At 41.0% G+C, this 19,275-nt stretch overlaps 1 long non-coding RNA gene across 1 annotated transcript in view; it reads left to right on the forward strand.

Annotated features, from left to right (window-relative positions):
- Positions 1–19,275, forward strand: part of LOC306661239 — a 72,111-nt gene that overhangs the window by 2,930 nt on the left and 49,906 nt on the right. The gene's annotated exons all lie outside the window — the stretch shown is intronic.

The following is a 19,275-nucleotide window of genomic DNA, read 5'->3' on the forward strand; positions in this document are numbered from 1 at the left end:
TCTTATACAAGGCTATGGTTAAAGTAGAATCAAGCCCTCCCAAAACAATAAAGTTGGGTTCAATGGAGAAATATGCTGCTTCCATTTTAAAATCTAAATTTAAATGAATTTGAGTTAAAATTAGGAATTCAGTACCTCAGTCACACCATCCATATCATAAGGACTCAGTGGCCACATGTGGCTAGTAAGCTACTCTGTTAAATAGCGGGGACTCTAGATCATTCCTTGTGAAGGTAATGATGTATAGAAATTGTCATTCTAAAGGATTTGGATATGGGAACACAAGAGACATTCTCTAGCATGATTTTATTGAGTGCATAACTTTTGGAGGCGCCAAGGGAGGGTTTTTGATGTCCCTACTGTTCCAGCTGAGAATATGAATGGGAGCCTTCTGCCCTGTGAAACGTTTCATGTCCAGTTCACCTCTAAGCCTTTACTAGGTGCCCCCCAACTCCCAATTTTGATTCCTTCCTCCTGTTTGCCATCACACCTAAATCCTACATAACCTTCAGGGCACGTGACTCCAGTCTTCATACCCTGTTTTCCCAGCACTATCACTGTCTCTTTCCTCCGAGGTCCCATGGTATGTCTGGGTTGGCTGTACAATGGGAGCCTCTTTATGTGGGGTCTTGAACTGTTTGATTGCTTTGGGTGTGTTACTCAGTTTTTCCCATGAAATTCTAAGCTGCTTGAGGACAGGGCCTACTTTACTTCTATGGTGTCTGGTACAGAGTGGAGAGGATAATAGTTGCTTAATAAATATTGTTTATTTTATTAAATTACCTAAGATACCTACGTAAATGCCTGAGAACATCAGATTTAGTGTTGGTAACTTGAATAAAAGGGACAATGGGCCTTATTCTTGGCATATCTCAACTTTATCAAGATGTCAGTTCTTCCTAAGTTCATTTATGAAATTTAATGTAATCCCAATACCAAAGAACTTTTTTTTTTTGTACTAGGAAACAAACTCAGGGAGACTTAACCACTGAGTCACATCCCAGCCCTTTTTAGTTTTTATTTTGAGTCAGGGTCTCACTAAGTTGCTTAGGGCCCCACTAAATTGTTGAGGTTGGCTTTGAACCTGTGATTCTCCTGCTTCAGCCTCCTGAGCCACTAGGATTACAGGTGTACACCACCGCGCCCAACTCCAAACAGCATTTTTTAAAGACTCTGATGAGTTGATATTTAAGTTAATTTTTGGGGAAAGATGCATTATATTAACTAGGAAAACACCAAAATGGAAGAGCTCTGTGGTAGGACCAGCCCTCACTGATATACTACAAAGCTTGCAGGATTAAAATCATGTGACCGTGGAGCATAACTAGACAGACCAAAGGAATAGAAGAAACAAACACAGCTGTGTACGATCCTCCAGTATAAGACGAAGGTGATTCCTGTAATCCTTGATGCACAGATGATCTTTTTAACAAACAGTATTGGGATAAACTGAATAGCCATTTGGGAAAATATAAATTGTGTTCATTTTTTTTCATATCAGATACAAAACTCCAAATAGATCAGAGAGTTGAACTTAAAAATGAAATTATACAAGTACTCAAAGAAAGCATAGGTAAATTTTCCTTCAAGAGAAATTGTAAAGAAAGACTTTTTAACCATAGCTAAAAATCCAAGTACTTGATAAGAAAAGATTTGATAAATTTGACTCCATAAAATAAAAACAAACTCAAATAACCTTCTGCATGACAAAAATCAACATAAGTAAAATTAAAAATTACAAGCTTGAAGAAGATATTTATAATACACCACAGACAAAAGGCTAATATCCCCATTATATAAAGAACTTTAAAAAATTCAGAGGAAAAAAAGATAAACATTCTTAAAAATTGGTCGAAATTCAGTAACAGATAATTCCTTAAATATGTGAAAAGCTGTTTGATTTCATTTATAATAAGTGTAATGCAGAGTTAAACTACAATCACTTATCTGTCCGATTGGCAAAATTAAACAGCCTGGCAATACACTCTGCTGATGAGACTGTGGGGCTCAGTTGCTCTCACACTTTTTCGGGAAATGCAAAATGGCACAGCCCTGTGCAGGAGAATTTGGCACTCTCTAACAAAACTGCATGTGTATTTATCTCTTGATCCAGAAATCACAGTTTTAGGAATTTATCCTGAAAGTATACCTCCCATACTATGAAAATGGTGTGCATGAAATTATTTATTACATTATACAAAATTGTAAAACACTGGAAACTACCCTTATATATCCAAGTGACAAAACAAAATGCCAACCAACAACCAAAAAAACAGAGAGAGAGAGATTTCTATGAATTGATATGGAAGGATTTCCAGGAAATATTAAATAAAAAAATTCCAAGGCCAAAAAGGATATAGTGTGCCATTTTCTGTGAAAGAAATAAGGGGAAACAAAACATGTGTCTGCTTATTGTTACTCAAAGAAACACAGGAAGGATAAGCCAGAAATAATGGAGTTGATTATTTACTGCAGGGAGGGAATGGAAATAATTCTGGAGGGAGCGACATTTTTCTAAGATTTTTTTTTGTATAGTTTTGACTTTTAGAAGCATGCTGGTGTTTTACATATTCAAAAATAAAATTAAAACAAGATGGGCAGGGAAAGAAAAACCTAAAACTGTAAACAAACTGAAACAAATGAATTCAATTGTATTTCACATGAGTACTATAACCACACCAAAGGGGGATGAGCAAAAGAAAGAACAAATCCAAGGAACTCAGGAACACAATGTTCAACTATCCATAGTCAGTTTTAAGTGAGGTTGAAGAGAAGAGTTACAACCAACTCCTAAACTCTTTTTAACATATATACCTTATTCATCTTGTAGTAGATGTGTGTATTATTTAGCTTTTTGTCACTGTGACAAATACTTAAGGAAATAAAAACTTAAAAGGAGGAAAGATTTATTTTTACCCACAACTTAAAATTTCAGTCCAGGGTCAACCTGCTGCTTCATTGCTTTGTGTCTGAGCAGAGGCAGAACATCATGGTGGAAGGGCATGATGGAGGAAAGCTGTTCAACAAGCAGCAGCAAAGAATCATAAAGAGAGGAAGATACAGTTCCCAAGGGCATGCCCCCAAGGACTCTCTCCCTCCAACTAGATTCCACCTCCTATAGTTTCTACCACCTCCCAGTAGTCTATTCAGATTATTGATTCATCAGTGGATTAATTCACTGATGAGGTTAGCATCCTCATGAACCAATCATTTTCCAAAAGCCCCACTTCTGAACATTGTTGCTTTGGGGACCAAACCTTCAACACATGAGCCTTGGGGGGACATTCCAGTAATAGCTATGATGATGCGTGAAGCAATTGTGAAACTATCCTAAATGTATCTGGGATTGAGCAAATGAGGAAATGTGTTTGTAAATGCTGTTGGGAACAAGTTCTCATTACAGAAAGTTCTCATTCCATCAAAATATTGGAACAGAGGAAGGCAAGAAGGAATCCTATGGGATGAATTGGAACGAGAGGAATCAGTGAGGATTCATGATTTCTTTTATCTATAAATATGTGTCAGGGTTCTCTAGAGGAACAGAACCAGTAGAGTGCACGTGCACACACACATGCACACATAATTATTAAAGGGGTTTATTAGATTGGCTTACATGAACAGGGGTTGGATAGTCCCACAATAGCAGTCTGCAGACTGAAGAGCTGGAGAAGCCAATAGCTACTAAGCCCAGGAATCTGAAAGCCTCAGAACAAGAGGGACCAATGATGCAACCCCAGTTTGAGGTCAAAGACCAGGAAGCTCTCTGGAGAACTGCTGGTGTGAGTCCCTATTCCTAGGCTGAAGAAGCTAGATTCTCGGATCCATGGGTGATAGTAGCATCCAAAGTGCCCTACTCAAGAAGAATTGAGCTCGCCTGCACTGGTGGGCTTCCTTCTATCACTTTTTGTTCCATTTGGGCTCCCAGTCTTTTGGATGTTGCCATCCACATTCAGGACAGATCTTCCCCCATCAGTTTGCTGACCCACATGCCCATCATCTCTGGGAACACCATCACAGTCTGTTTTAGTCAGCTTTTTTGCTGCTGTGACTAAAATATCTGACCAGAACAATTTTAGGGAAGGAAAAGTTTATATGGGGGCTCACGATTTCAGAGGTCTCAGTCCATAGACAGATAGCTCCATTCTTTGGGGCTTGAGGTAAGGCAGAACATCACCATAGAAGAGTGTAGCAGAGTGATCAGGAGGGAGAGAGAGAGAGAGAGAGAGAGAGAGAGAGAGAGAGAGAGAGAGAGAGGTCTCCACTCACGAGATACAAAATATATACCCCAAAGGCACACCCCCAGTGCCTACCTCCTCCAGTCACACCCTACCTGCCTTCCATTACCACTCAATTAAACCATCAGGGAATTAATTCACCAGAAGTTGGAAGGGGCAAGGAAGGTCCTCTCTTGAGCCTCCAGAAGGAATGCCGTCCTGTGGACACTTTGATTTTGGTAAAACCAATTGCAGACTTTTGGCCTCCAAAACTCTGAGAGAATGAATTTCTTTCTTTCTTTCTTTTTTCTTTTTTTGAATACGTTTCTATTGTTTTAAGCCACTAAGTTTGTGGCAATTTGGTATAGCAACCTCAGGAAACTAATACAGTGTTTGAAATGGAAATACTTCAACTTACATTTCATACCCATCTCATACATATACCTTTAGGAAAGCATGTCCTTTATGAGTTTTACAGCTTTTAATTTGTCCTTTCTGAATCTTATTGCTTTTATTTTAAAAAAATTAACATAGAAAAGTTGAAAAGTTGAACGTGTAGAGACAGTGTGTAAAGGAGCAAAGGTCTGAAAAACATGATTTCCTCATATAAACCCTTCCTTCCTCAGATACATAAAGATAGGAGGTTGTCACTCTTGTCTACTTTCCCTGACCTATTTAGAAATTATGGACAGCAAGCAATAAGATCTAAAGTGTCTATATGAATATTTCTCCTTCTTGTTTCTTTCTTAAATTATTTTTAGGCTGAGAAAGGGTATAATGCAGACTTTAAAAAAAATCCAATTGTGTATTCTGGTTAGTCATGCCCTCCTTAATTATACAGAGTGTACTTAAACTCCTTCTTCTTCCTCCCCCTCCTTCTCTTTCTCCTCCTCTTCTTCCTCCTCCTACTAAATGTTGGTTAGCTAATATTTATGACTGTTTACAATGTATCAGATACCGTGCTATGGACTTACTTGCTTATTGTCTCTTGCAATATCCAAAATGCAATAAGTTGGTTCTATTAATATTTTATTGAAGAGAAATGATGATGGGCTCTTATTGATGGTAATACATGACTTTCTGAGAAGATGTGACAGGGTGAAGTTCTTATGGGGATTTTATGCAAGCAGGAGTACCATGGCCTAGATATACATTTGCCAACTCACCCTGGTGATTAACAAATATGGCAGGGTTTCAGAGTGGTGAATCTCCATGGAGGTGAACGGAGAGCAGACAGGATTTGTGAAGAATTTCAATGGAGTTTAGAGTTGTCTGAGTCATCAGGGATCCAGATATGACTGCTATTTTAAAATGGATAAGTTCTCAAGGGAGTCTTGCTCAGAATCCAACTACCTCTGGGCTTTGAGGAATTCAGGGCAGGAGTTCTCTCAAATGTACATCATTTTCAGCTTGGCTTTGAAGATTCCAACCCAGTTGCATTCCCTATTGGGTAAAGGGTAAAATCTTTAACATTTGGATGTGATACTGCCCATGTAGCAAAGAATAATTTTTAAAAATTCATGAATTGTACTCCTGTTCATACTTCTGTCTCATGGCTAATTATAATATTCTGGCTTTACTCTTGATGCAAGTAGTTGCTTGTATCGTAGAAAGATGCTGGGATGAACTGGAAGTACATAGAAATTGTAGGATTAGTGCCAAACATGTTAAGTAAGTCATTGAACCATTGGATGATACTTAAATGGAGTCAATAAAACCTTCCCTGTGTACTTTGGTAGAATGTCATAAAGTTAAAATGAGGAAATACAAACTTCTTAAGAGCTTCAGATTTGGATAGATTTTGATTTAAATCCTGCTTTTTCCACTTATAAGCTTTATGACTTAGGGCAAGTGTATTCAATAGCTCCTTAAGTTCTCAGTTTTATCAGTTTTTTTTTTTTTTTTTTTTTGTCCAATCTGAAGTGTGGAGATAATAAATGCTACTTCATAGAGTCTTGGAGAGAATTAAATGAGATAACAAATATAAAGCATTTAAAAGTACCAGGCACAGAATAAACATTTAGTTAATGGAAGTTATTATTATTAGTAATCAATGATTTTTATAAAAGGAATTTTAAAGGTGAAAAGGAATTGTCCAGAATGTTAGTTGTTTCACATGCAGATCTTGTGAAATTAAAGCATGCATTTAAAAACATGCAAGTATGTTTTTATTTACTAGAGACAGTAAGCAAGGCCAATGCGCTTGTTCAAGTATTTAACACTAGACATAGAAGTATGGCCAACCTTGACGATTTCTCCCTGTGTTTAGATTTCATGCTCTGGCATTTCGTGAAGCATTTTATGCCTTGTGTAACTGGAGATGCATCTTCTTCCTCTTAAGACTGTAAATACCTTGAGAATAAAGATAGCATTTTGTCTGTGGCCATAAAGCCCTGCCGGCCTCGGTGAGGACTGTGTGGGTGTTCAATATATTAAGTACTAATTGTGTCTGAGGGAAGCTAAGATTCTTATTAGCTTTTCCACCCAATATGGTTCTGTGATCCTGGGAGTTGTGGTAGTGTACATGGGGAGGGAGTAGGGACAGTTTAAGTATTTGGCAGGGATTTGGAGCCTCTTACAAAGGAATGTGTATTTGTGCACAGCTCTCTCCTTGGGGGCTTACATCAACTGTAGCATGAATTAAAGTAATTCCAGAAAGCAAAGAGGATTGGAGATGCCACCTTTTGTTCTCTTTTGAAGTACTAACTTTCATATATTTAGACACCAATGTCCCTGCTCTGACCCTTCCTAGTCATGGGAGCTTGAATATGTCATGAGATTGTTTGAGTTTCTAGTTTCTGAATTTTAAAACAGGTGTGCTTGCTTCGTGGGGTTGCCATGAGCATCCAATGAGTTGCACACATAAAAACTATGCACACTGTAAAGTGTGACACACGGGTGAGGTGGTTTATGATGTCACTTACCCAAGACATGGGTCTTTATTGGTGGCTTTGTGGCTCAGAGATGATAGTCAGTTACATTCGAAGCCTCATATACTTCTCTGGCTTCCAGAAGGGTTAGCTGTACGGATTCCAGTGTACTTTAGGAGATGAGCCCACTTGGTGGCCCTAGTTTTCCAGTGCACAGGTCTGCTGTGCTTCAGTTGTCCCCAGGCAGCACAGATTAAACCTGGTTGTCCTTCAGAACCGAAGGAGACGTGCACAAACATTCCCCTCATTCCTCACTCCTGGGTTTGCACTAGCCAGTTTTACCCAGAGTCCCCTGGGACTACTGGCAGGCACTGAGGTAGCAACTCTCTGTGAGCCGAGTGCTGTCGAGGAACCCAGAACAATTTCCGTGTGTGCGTTTAACCAGCCCCCAACTCCTCTGGCTTCCTCTGGCTTTCTGGGTCTTCCGAGAATATTTCTACATAGGTACCTTCCCTGTCCTTTCCACATTTTGTCAAACTCCTTCCTCCAGATACTTTGCTTTTACTTATAGTATGGGTGACCCATGGTACAGCTGGCACCATGGAGCTTTAAGCCTGAACTGGCTAGTGACAAAGTCAGCAGCTGATGCCAGAGTTCTCTTATCTGGACCTCCTCAGGCCTGTTGCGGGAAGGGATACAATCGGCTGTCATCGTTACACCTAAAATCTCATTTGGGGGACAAGTTTCATGAAGAGAGGGGCCATCTGAGATTGCTTTTGCCTCTCCCATTGGAAATTATAAGACACAGTAGGAAAGAGGTAATTGAACACCTGGAAAAGCCAAGGGCCTTTCCCATTACTGTTTCTCATTACCTCTGTTCCTGTTATAAACACTTCAAGAAGCTCATGGACCAGTTCTCTGCCTGCACTCTCATCCTTCCATTGCTTTCCCTGGAGGAAGGTTTTAATCTATCAGGGCAATTACAAGTTCTTTTAAGTTTAAATCACAGAATCATTAGACTCCAGAGTTCTTACTCTGGGCCTTGGAAATATCTGCCCTAAAGGCTTCATGTGAGCACATGTGGACCCTGAGGCTCAAAGGTGTAGTGAGGCTGGGCAAGGTAATCTCAGTGGTCCTGGAGGCTGAGGCAGGAGGATTGTGAGTTCAAAGCCAGCCTCTGCAAAAGCGAGGCACTAAGCACCTCAGTGAGACTCTGTCTCTAAATAAAATACAAAATAGGACTGGGGATGTGACTCAGAGGTCAAGTGCCCCTGAGTTCAATCCCGTTACCACCCCAACCCTGTCCTCACCCCGCCCCTCGCCAAAAAAGGTGCAGTGATTTAGTTAAGGTTCCAAGTCTGAGCAGGGAGAGAAGGGACTCCCCGCTGAGTGCTCTCCATCCTCTGACACTGCACTGGACCCAAGTTCCTCTGCAAAGAACCACCCATTAGAAGGTGACTTGACAGAGCTCTGTTCCACTCCTCTGATTGAGGCAGCATCAACTTGGCCTCCAGAACATATGAGGATCTGTTTAGTTCATCTCATAGGACTTTCTTTTACTGAGGTCTCTTACAAGTTTCTTTCATTTGCTTGCCTTTCCTTCTTAATTTCTCCCTTCCTATAAACTGTAATTAAAAGTTGCTATTTTAGCCACTGGGCATGTGATGCATTTTGTTGGGGGTTGGGGGAGAAAGGAAAAACAAAACAGAGCAGTGCTGCAATGTGAAAGGACAACGCTGACCCAGGTGCTGTTTCCTATCTGGCACTCAGGGACACCAGCCTGGCCCTTCTTGCCCCTCCTTCTCTTGCTACCCCTTTGTTTTGAACTCAGATCCCGTCAGCATGTTCCCCAGGCCCCAAAGAACACCCTGTTCAGACAGGGCAGTCACTTTCCCACCCTGCTGCCCCTGCTGTGGAATTCCAACTCAAACAGCACTTTCCTGCCCTTTGCATTCAGCACAACATTCCTGGGTTCATTTCCGCTGCTGGCACAGAGCTCATAGATAGAGGAAAACGAGCAAACTTTTGAAGGAGTATGTTCAAGTACCACAGTAGAAATGATGGAGAAGTAGATAAAAAGTATAAACCATGTCATTAAAAACCATTAAAAGGATTACCATCACCAAAAATCTTACATATGCAAATGTAAAAACCTACACAAGTTTTCTGGGAACTGAGGAACTGTGTTCCTTGTCTCCAGTGTTCAGTCATTTAGACCCAAACTGGGACTATTTGAGAGTAAAAGGATGTGTAACTAACAAGGAAGCCAGGGATCTTATAGCTTGTACTTAAATATTTTTAAGGAGACTAGGTGGTCCATTTGTCTTCGGACAGCTCTGAGCATTCACTGCAATCAACATTTTTGTGTTTGTGAGAATTCTACTCCTTGGGACCTTCAGTCCCCACTTTCTCTCTCTCTTTTTTACTGGGGGTTGAACCCAGGGGTGCTTAACCACTGAGCCATATCCCCAACCCTTTTTATTTTTTATTTTTATTGTTTGAGACAAGGCCTCACTAAGTTGCTTAGGGCCTTGCTAAGTTGTTGAGGCTGGCCTTGAACTTGCGATCTTCTTGCCTCAGCCTCCCAAGTAGCTGGGATTATGGGTATGTGCTACCGTACCTGGCCTAGGATCTTCACTTCTCATCTTTTTTCCCAAGAGAACAGATCAGACGCAGGAGAACAGCTCTCCTGTCTTCTGTGTCTTTTGTTCTCCAGGTCAAATATCTTTAGATACTTTGGCAAACCTTTATTCATTATTCTGGTTGCTCTTCTGAGTGAGCCCCACTTGCCTGCATTTTAAATTTGATGTCCAGAGTTTAATACAGCCCTCCTTCACCTCTAGCTATTAATGTCTCCCAACCTCACCTGGCACTGCTGTATCTTAGGTAGACTCAAGGAGCAGATAGTCAGCAGACATCCCCTTATTTTCTTGAGCTTCCCTTCACCTTCACATATTTTCTTGGGCACAGTGGATAGGATTAGCACGCTGATAGGATTCATCAGTGACAAGACCAGAATGACAGAGGCAGGAGTATGGGGGCTCTGTTCATACCTGAGTTGATCAAGTCTTTTATGAAATGAAAGGATTCAATAACTTTATCTCTTTTTTTGTGTCAAATGCTTAATTTCTGAAATCCTCCTACTCATATTGCAAACCTGTCTTGTGCCAGGTGTGGTGATGTGCACCTGTAATCCCAGCAACCCTGGAAGCTGAGGCAGGAAGATGGCAAATTTGAGGCAGCCTGGGTGATTTAGAGAGACCCTGTCTCAAAATTAAAAAAAAAAAAAATTAAAAAGGAACTGGAGATGTGACTCTGTGGTAAAGCACTTGCCTGGAATGTATGAGGCCCTGGGTTCAATCCCTAGTACCACGAAATTAAAAAAAAAAAAAAAAGGAAAGAAAAAGACCAGGCTAGGGATATAACTCAGAAGATGTGATAGAGCATCCCTGGGTTCAGTTCCCATTACCACAAACTGAAACATCAGCAAAAATACTCAAACGAATAAAAAACCTATCTTGTACCATTTTAAATTTGAGCAAGCTGCTTACTCTCTCTGCATCTCAGTTTCCTCACTGGGGGAATATAACATCATGCTGTGACTTTCAGGATTAAGAGTACTGAGAAGGGCCTTTGGCCACATGGTAAGTCTCAACCTGGGCTCCAATTATTATCACTGTCATTGTTCTCCCTGCCCTTCTCTTCTCTTGGGGCTATTGGTCTCTCCTGGGGAGATTTTCTGGCATAGCAAAAACTGCACTTCACATAGGTGCTTCGGGCTGAAAACTCACCTTCTGCCCTCTAGACTGCAGGTGTCTCTGTGGGAAGATAATAACACCTAAAACCTGTCATTAATCCCTTTCAGTCTCCCAGGTCCTTTCATCCTGAGGGATTCTAAGGCCCTTGAATAAAAGAAGCAAAAACATTCATTAAAGCACTAACATTTGTATAGCAGGTACAACAAGTCTTCCTGATCCAGCCCATTACCAAACAAGCTCTTTATCTGAAGCATTCAAGTAATTTTAAGAGGTTAGCTTATTCCAAATGATCTCTAGATTTCAGTGACCACAAGAGCTTACCCACAGCCACCTTTCCACTCCTGCTTTCCTTCCTCTCTGGCCAAGTAGAGACAAAAGGTTGGCCTGAGTATTTTCTCCAGCTCTGTTTCCTCAGATGGGGAAAGTGGAAAAAGAGCACAGGACCAAAGAGGAAGAAGGTCATAATTCTGGATTCCTGCAAAATAACATCACAGACAACAGGGAGAACTGGGCCTTTCATCTTAAGATCTCAGAGCTATTTATACTTGACATATCTGATATCTGTTCAGGCATAATTGTATTTAATTTACAGAGAGAGTATTTGAACATGACCGAGCTTAGAGTTTCACCTCAAGTGTAAACAGCCACAGTAATATATTGCTTGCAAACTGATCAGCCCATTGTTTCTGATTTTTTTTAAAAAAATTATTGGTTCTTTTTAGTTATACATGACTGTAGAATCCATGTTGATGTAATTATACAAGCATGGAATATATCTTATTCTACATAGGACCCCAATCTTGTGGACATACATGATGGTGGGATTCACTGTGGTGTTTTCATATATGTACATAGGAAAATTATGTCAGATTCGTTCCACTGTGTATCTGATTTTTAATTAACTCAGCCAAGTTTATTAATCAAGGATGTGTGAAGGCTTTGCTCTGGGCAGCAAGGTTGGCCTGGCCACTTGCACTGGAGTGATGGCATAGTGGGTCATTTGGAGGTTGTCACATGCATAGCCATGAATACTCAAAGGCTGGTTCTCAGTGTAATTCATTAGTGCTCAAGTGCGTTGCAAATCCCTCATGGCTTGGTGAAAGTGATGGCGAAATTTCATTTTCTGATCATCCATGTGAATGCTCTCAATAGGGTGTGCCATCTGCCTTGAGATAAACTGAACCTATCAGAAAGATTAGAGTGTGTTAATCCAGTCAGATCTTTTCACAACACAGGCTGTTTAGAAGCACGTGTCCCCATCTCCAGTGGCAGCCGATGCCATTGGTTTTTCTTCTTGCCCTCTGCTCTTGTCCTTGGTACAGACAGGTATTTCTCTTGCCCTCTACCCAGCAGGTGGATTGCAGGGGTGAAAGGTAGCAACCCACAAAGCTGCTGCTCCCTGTCACTGCTTTCTCATCCCTAATCCTGGTTTCTTTAAGGAGCAAGGAAGAGAGAAGTGAATTAACATTCGATGGATACTTGTAATGAATCACACACCTTTCATACATGATTTCACTTAATTTCACCAGTTGTAAGGTTGCCTGAGAGCCCTGACTCTTTTAGAAATCCAAATTAAGCAACACAGTGGGTAATGTGTAGTTTAGACCAGATCATAGGAGATGAGAGGGCAGGGAGACTCTGTAGAGCCACCTCTACTCTTTCTGCTTATAGACAGTAACAGGGCTAACCTGTCAGTTTTTAGCATTGATATGCTTCAACATTTGGGTGCTTTTAGGGGGTGTAAATCTTCATTTGCAGGTGTGTGAAGTGATGGGTTCATTTTATTTCATGGACTATCACACCTAGTGACAGTAATACTTGGACTGTACTGGTGATTCTAGAGAAATAACCATGTGCCTGAGGATCAAAGCTGTTAGACGAGGAGGCAAGGACCATGGCACCTCTCCCTGCCTTGCAGGACAAATATCTTGGAGGAAACAAACTGCTTATCTACTCAAAACAGCATAACAATCATTTGTTATATCAGCTTTATTTTGGTTCCTATTGCTTTAGTTTTGCTTTTGCTTGTAAGAGTTATTGCTTACTGACTCTAATAGCTTAGACCTTAATTCCATTAGCATCTTTTTAGAATAGATGACATGCTTAGTGGCTCAGAGATTCCAGAAACAGGGTGAAGATGTGGCTTCTGGGGTTTGACCCTAACTGTTTCCTATGGGTGAGCAGATGGCCTGTTCCACATGATGAGTTGCTAGAAAGAACCAATATGAATTAGTGCAGTTTACTTTGCATACATAAATACTTAAGTTTGTGCTTAATAATACACTTGATGCAGATATTCTCTGAACACATAACAGCTCAATCAACCTCATATAAATTCAATGGACTTGACATGCCACAATCAGCTTTTACCAGTTTACCCCTCTCTCCAGCCTATGAAGCCTGTATTGCAGGGGCAGTAAAACTGATTAAAAACAATTCACCTTCTTTCATATTGACTTTTCTGAAGCATCTCCTGGCAGTAGGTATGTAGATTGGTGACATGTGAGATGTAATCAATTTATAAGTGTTTAGGCCATATTTTATGTTCTTCCCATAAGCAAAGTATAGATGCCTGATTCAGTAGAGGTGGGAGAAGTGACCCCTTTCCTCCTTCAAGTCAGGGAGCTAAAAATAATGCTCAAGAAGCATATAAAACTTTGACAATGTGTATAAATAACATGACTAGCCTCTGCCCTGAAGTATTTGAAAAGGCCATCCCAGAGATAAAGAGATGAGCGGGGCTTTAATTTATGTATGATCTATCAAAATGTATAAATGCATTCTACTGTATTGTACAACAAATTACATAGATAATACATTAGCATTTACAGTGAGCTCCATAATCCCATGAGATAGTTGATGGAAAAAAGAAATAAAATTTGTTGAGGAAATATATGAAGTGGACCTGATGACACCTGTACATGAAGTGAGTTTTATTACAAAAGAGGAACCATAAACTTAGGGAACCCACCTCTTTTATAAAGGGAAGGAAGCTTGCTTCATTTCTGTTCCAGAGGAAGATACTCTCTCTATCTTCTAAGACTGTACTATACTCAGAAAGATAATCTAGAACAAATGGTAGTTAGTGCCAGACATGGAAAAATGTGGGAGACCCACAGAGAATTTTCTTCCCCTGACTTTGTTAAGGTTACCCACCTGGGAACCTATCGAGATTAGAATCATACAAGCTCATGTGTCTCACTGGCTACTTGTCCAAGACCTTCAGACTCTGTGTCAATTCTGGGATCATCTTCTTGTTTGTTGCAGACCTGGTTCACACGGGGCATCCCCACATCAGTGTTTATGCTCTTTCTGTGTTCCTTGAGGCTGGGCCCCAGTCTTGGGTTCTATTCTTGTGGTGTTTCTTCCTTTTTCCCAGGATGAAGTGCCTTGCCTTGGTCTCTGACCCTTTCCACCACAGTCCCAATAACTCAAGTGCTGTATCCAGGCCAGTCTTAGACAGCATCGAACCTGGATCTTTGTGTTTTCCATCCCAGATGTAGCATTTCACTGATCATACTTGCAGGAACTCCTTGATATTGACCTGCTCAGCAAGACCTTGACTCCCTCTATTGTTCTAAAACTGCTTCATATGCTCAGTTGAACTTCAAATATTCTTTCCTACCACATTTACTTGGTGTGCTTGTCTTACCTTGTATAGTGTGTTTTGTGGCTGGGTTATTGCCTTCATCCATTTGAGCACCTATAACAGAATGCTATTGAATGAGTGACTTATGAATAACAGAGATTTATTTCTCACAGTTCTGGAGGCTAGATGACAGCAGATTTGGTGTGTGGTGAAGGCTTTTTTTCTGGTGCATAGATGGCTGTTTTCTCTCTGCTCACATGGTAGAAGGAGAAAGGGAGCTCTCTGGAGTCTCCCATAAGGAGACTAATACCATTCCCCCACCTCCTAATACCATCACATCGTGAGTTAGGATTTCAACACAAAAATTTGGGGGTGACCCGAACTTTCAGTCTCTAGCAGTCATTGTCTAGCTGCTTACTTTCACTCCAATAGGGAAGGAGGTGGAGAAGGGCAGACTAAGGATGAAAACCATAAGCAAGTGCTGTAGATAAATGCCTATGTGTACTGGACCAACTGGGAAGCCAGTCTGAATAGAGGCAAGGAGAAGACTGGGACAAAAGAGACTTTGAATGCCAAGCTGAAGAATGCTAGTAGAATACATTGAATCACAGAGCAGCCCAAGGACTTCATGGTAGTGTGGACCAATGGAGACAGCAGGATTCTTGAAATTAGATGGAACTTGGTTTGAGTTCTGTATCTGCTACAGAAGTGTGTGACCTTGGAACTTTGATTCTGTGTCTGAGTTTCTCATCTAGAACACTGTGATCATAATACCTACCTTCTGGGCTGTTATGAGGACTGTTGATACCCAATCTAGCACAGTGACTTCAACACTAACATGCTCAGTAAGTGGTAGCAGTTGTGTATTTTCCATTATGGAATGCTAGCCTCCTGCTATCCTTCTGATTTTAGACATGTGAAAAAAATGAAGCAAGGGGGCAGTTTGCAAAGTGACCTGCTTATACCACTTTGTCAGAGGTTCCCCAATCTTACTGAACACTTGTTATTCATAAAACACTGCTAGATAGTGCACAATCAGGCATGCATTAGTTGGTGACGGCTGCCAGCAATCAGCAGCACCCTCTGGAGACACAGATTGCATACCTAATTCTGGCATACCCCATAGCGGGCACTTTCGCCATTGACTAGATGTAAATCCGTAATGTGCTTCAGCACTGCCTTCCTTCAGTTCTGCAAAACTGCTGCTACTTATAGCTGCTTCACTCAGCCAATGCCCACTCATCCTTGGGTTTCAGCTCCCATGCCATTGTCTCAGGGAAGCCTTCCCAGGTGCTTCCAGCGAGGCAAGTTACCTTTTGTATGTGCCCATAATGCCTGCTGCTTCTCCTTCACTGTGTTCCTTATAACATCATCAATACCATTGTAAAAGCACAGGTGGTTGTAGGATATCCCCAGAACCTGGCAGAGGGTAGATATTTGGTTAAATGACTAGATAAGGTTTGCTAGCCACAATAGTTATTCCAGAATTTTAGAGTTGCTGCTTGGGATGTAAAAAATACTCTAAAAATGGGAAGATAATAATCTCAAATGCACATATTTATGTAATACATATACCTACCTGTAGATAAGTAGGTTGATTTGACTTTGTCTCATTTTGTCTTGCAGTGACACTTCACCAGGGACCTACTTAGTCCAGGGACTGGCATTTGGAAATTACTATCCTAAAAGTCACAGCCATTAATTAACTGTAGCATTGCCATTGCTCCCCATTGCTGAGGAAAACAGACTTTAGAGTCCCAAAGGTTTTCATAACAAATTTACCAAGTATACATCCATATTTTATTTCCTCAGCTTAATTTTTATCCCTAGTAAAATTTTAATTAATTTAATTTACTTATTTTAATTAATTTAATTTACTTATTTTTTTTAACCTAGTGTTTTCTTGAATGAAAATACCACCCTGTTGTGGTGGTTTATTTAGTTCCCAGAGTACTGTACACTGTCCAGGAAAGAGAGAGAGCGCGAGAGCAGCACATGCAGATAAGGACTATTCCCTTGGGAAGTGACATTTAGCCCAAGTGGAACATAACTTCCTATCACAGTTGAATTCCTCCCTCGTGGATTTATGGTGTCTTTAGATCTGTCTAATCCTGCCTCATGGTGAGAACCAGAGAACCGTGCATGACCATGCTTAGGGAACAGTGCACGAGGACACTGGGACAGCTGCGCAGGCTGCACCCTGCTAAAGCTCCCCAGCTGAGCAGAGTCTTCTCATCAAGTTTTGTGCCCAGGACGGGTCCAGATCTACTGGGAGGACAAGGCCACATGTTTCCAGGGCACACAAAGAAGAAAGGCCTGGAGGTGGTGGTCATCCAGTGAGCCAGTAGAGGGTGCTGATTTAGAGGGTGGACTTCGCAGGAAGCACGTTTGGACACCTGCCCCGCCACTGTCTGCATGACTTTGGGAGAGTTTGTAAATCCCAGTTTCCTCATGTGTAAAACAAGGATTAACAGTGGCAACAACAATAATCCCCATTTCATAATGAGATAAAGTAAGGATCAAATGAGATAAAGTAAGCGGAAGACAAAGCAGAGTGGCAGGGCTTCCTTAATGCTGACTGTAATGATTATCATTGGTGCCATGAAGCACATGGCCTTCTAGGAGGTACCGTGGACGTGGGTCTCATTTGTACTTTCTCTCTCCTCTTCTCCTTTCCATGCTGCTTTGTCCCCCCAGTGACTCCCCTTAATGTACCCACCATTCTCAATTACTAAAACCAGAAATCCAAATATCAGCCCAGACTTTTCTCTTTCCTTCTCCCTCACCTCTACCATCTATGCAGTCACTAAAATCTATGAATCCTTCCCACCCACCTTACCTCAGCTGCTTGACCCAGAAGAACCTCAATCCTCTCATGGATAATGCCAGCAGCCTCCAGACTGGCTCCTATTTCTAATCTTTTTTACTTTTCATTTTGCAGTACTGGGGATTAAACCCAGGGGTGCTCTACCACTCAGCCACATCCCACAATTTCTATTTTTTTACTTTTGAGATGGGGTCTCGTTAAATTGCTGAGGCTGGCTTCTAAGTTCTAATCCTAGTGACTCAGGAGGCCTCAGCCCTCCTGAGTCACTAGGATTATAGGTACGTGCTACTGTGTCCAGCTCCCCAACCCTTTCTGTATTTCCATTTTGAGACAGGGTTTGCCCAGGCTGGCCTTGAACTTGCCTCGGGGTCCTGAGCTGCTGGTGGTGTGCACCACCATTCCCTGCATATCCCTGATCTTTCAGAAACACAAATCTGATCTCACATATTCTCTTGGGTAGGGCTATCCTATGATGTCCTGTTTAACTATAGGATAAAGCCGAGTTTCCTTGGGAGTGATTATGGCTCTGTGACACCTGCTCTGTTCCTTTCATCTTCTTATCTTGCTTCTGTGTTCCAGCAACAGGGCATTCTGGGAACTATATAGTGTTGGATGGGGTTTCCTGTGCTTTGGGCACGTTGTTCTCTTTTCCTGAAATGTTGTTGATGATGGTGAGGACAATGATGCTGATGATGACAACAATGGCAGTGACGATGATGGAGAAGAAGAGGAGGGAGAGGTCAGCAGTAACAGTTACCAAGTACTGGGAATTTTCAATATGCCATTTTCTGGGCTTGGTGCTTTCATTCACAATCTGCTTTTGACCAACTTTGGCTGCCTGGTGAACTCATCAAAAATAATTATGATCTTTAAAAATATATCTGTGCGTATTTATATGAGTACTTCCCTTATAATCCTGGGGGCTTGACTTTGTGTCCCTTCCCCACAAGGGGAGGCCACGTGGTTGTGTGTGATGGTCAGTATTGTTGTTCCCACTTGCTTATTTTAAGTAGCTTTTAGTTTTTAGAGCAGTTTTAGATTCACAGCAAAACTGAGCTGCCAGCATGGAGTTCCCACATATCCTGTGCCCCTGCCCCAGCCTCCTCCCTTCACTACCAGCGCTGCTCTTCACAGTGGTATGTTTGTTACAGCTGATGAGCCTACCCTGATACATGTTATCACCCAGAGTGCATAGTTGACATTAATTAGGGTTCCCTCTTGGTGGTGTACAGTCTGTGGTTGAGGCAAATGGTAATGACTTGTACCCATCATTATAGTATCATGTGCAGTATTTTTACATTACTACCCTAAAATCCCCTGTACTCCACCAATTCATCTCTTCCTCCCTCCTTATTGATTTTTTAATTATATTGTCTACATAGTTTTATCTTTCCAAAAATGTCATATAATTGAAATCATACAACATATAGTCTTTTCAGACTGACTTCTCTCACTTAGTAATATGCATTTAAATTTCCTCCATATCTTTTCATGTATTAAGAGTTCATTGCTTCAGGACTGAGTTATACCCCATCGTCTGGATACATCAGTTTATTTATCCATTCATCTACCGGAGGACCTCTTGGGTGCTTCCAAGTTTTGTCAATTATGAATAAAGCTGCTGTAACCTCTGCATGCATGTTTCGGTATGAACATATGCTTTGAGTAAATACCAAGAGTACAATTGCTGGGTCATTTGGTAAAGTATGTTTAGTTTTATAAGAAATTCCCAACTGTCTTCCAAAGTGACTGTTCTGCTTTGCATTCCCACCAGCAATGAACAGGTGTTCCTGTCGCTCCACGTTCTTGTCAGCACTTTAAACAGTTGCCATGTTAGATGATAGCCATTCTAATCAATGTGTGATTGTTTTAATTTGCAATTCTCTATTTGATATTCTCTATGATGTGGAATATCTTTTCAAATTCTTATTTGCCATCTGCATATCTTTAGTGAAGTATCTGTTTATATTGTTTGCCCATTTTAAAATTAGATTGTCTTCTTATTGTTGAGTTTTTA

This window comes from Sciurus vulgaris (assembly GCF_902686455.1).
Source record: "Sciurus vulgaris genome assembly, chromosome: 5".
Classification (NCBI taxonomy): Eukaryota; Metazoa; Chordata; class Mammalia; order Rodentia; family Sciuridae; genus Sciurus; species Sciurus vulgaris.